Here is a 1209-nt window from a genome sequence, read left to right as displayed (position 1 = left end):
TCAAAACGCATTCATGTCTAATAAATTTGTTTGAGAGATTTGCATGTTCTGCAAGTGCAACATGTGCAAAATCCCTATCAAAGTGACGGGTTCTCGGTTTCCATAGCTCAGTGTTAAGCCACCGACACGCAATACAGTTACGCCAAGACTGACAGAAGCACAACGCAACAACACCATTGGTCGAATGGAAGCAGGCGAATCTCGATCAGTTGTTGCCAGAGCTGTGAATGTCCACCCAAGCACTATCACAAAGCTATGGAATCGTCACCAACAACATGGATCAACTTGTGACCGTCCACGAGCTGGCAGACCTCGTGTGACCACGCCCGCACAAGATCGGTACATCCGGTTACATCACCTTCGGTATAGGACCACCACTGCGACGTCTACTGCCTCAACCATACCAGGGCTGCGTAGGATTTCCGATCAGACCGTACGCAACCGTCGACGAGATTCTTAGGCCCCATGTGCCCATGGGCATCATCATGGTGAACGTCTACGACGTTTTTCAACATGACAACGCCCGTCCTCACACAGCCCAACTCACCACTGTCTTCTTGAGACACCACAACATCAACGTTCTTCCCTGGCTCTCCAGATTACCAGATTTAAACCCCATCGAACATCTTTGGGACGAGTTGGACCGACGTCTGCGACGGCGACAACCTCAACCGCAAACTCTACTTCAGCTTGCAGCAGCTTTGCAGGCTGAGTGGACAGTTATTCCACAGGATGTGATTCGTCATCTCATCGCTTCCATGGGCAGGAGATGCCAAACAGTTATTGATGCTCACGGGGGGCATACTCGTTATTGACGTTGAGTGACGTTAAACTTCAACTCGTGAGCGTGGACTTCGCCTTTGCAGACTTTGGATGTTCAGCAGTGAATGTGCAAAGTTTCACACATGTCATACAGAACTACTCGGAATAAACTTGTTAACAATATGTCTCAAATTTTCCCTTTTGCGTTTCTTATTTTGAAGAGTATACTAATTTGTAGTTTTATGAATATGCCAACGAATACGAAGTAATTTGCGTGAAAACACAAGTAAAATTAATAAATATGGAAATAACACAATTCAAGTACTATATAAACTGTGTTGCTTTGTAATCTGCGTACTAAGTATTTAAGTTATATAGTTTGTGTGTTTGTTTATAAGTAAGTACCAATCATACTTTGTCTGTCAGTTTACTATTGTTCTATTAACA

This window comes from Tachypleus tridentatus, chromosome 1 (genome assembly GCF_004210375.1).
Source record: "Tachypleus tridentatus isolate NWPU-2018 chromosome 1, ASM421037v1, whole genome shotgun sequence".
Taxonomy (NCBI): Eukaryota; Metazoa; Arthropoda; class Merostomata; order Xiphosura; family Limulidae; genus Tachypleus; species Tachypleus tridentatus.
The sequence above is the reverse complement of the archived record's forward strand: the minus strand, read 5'-3'. Positions refer to the sequence as shown.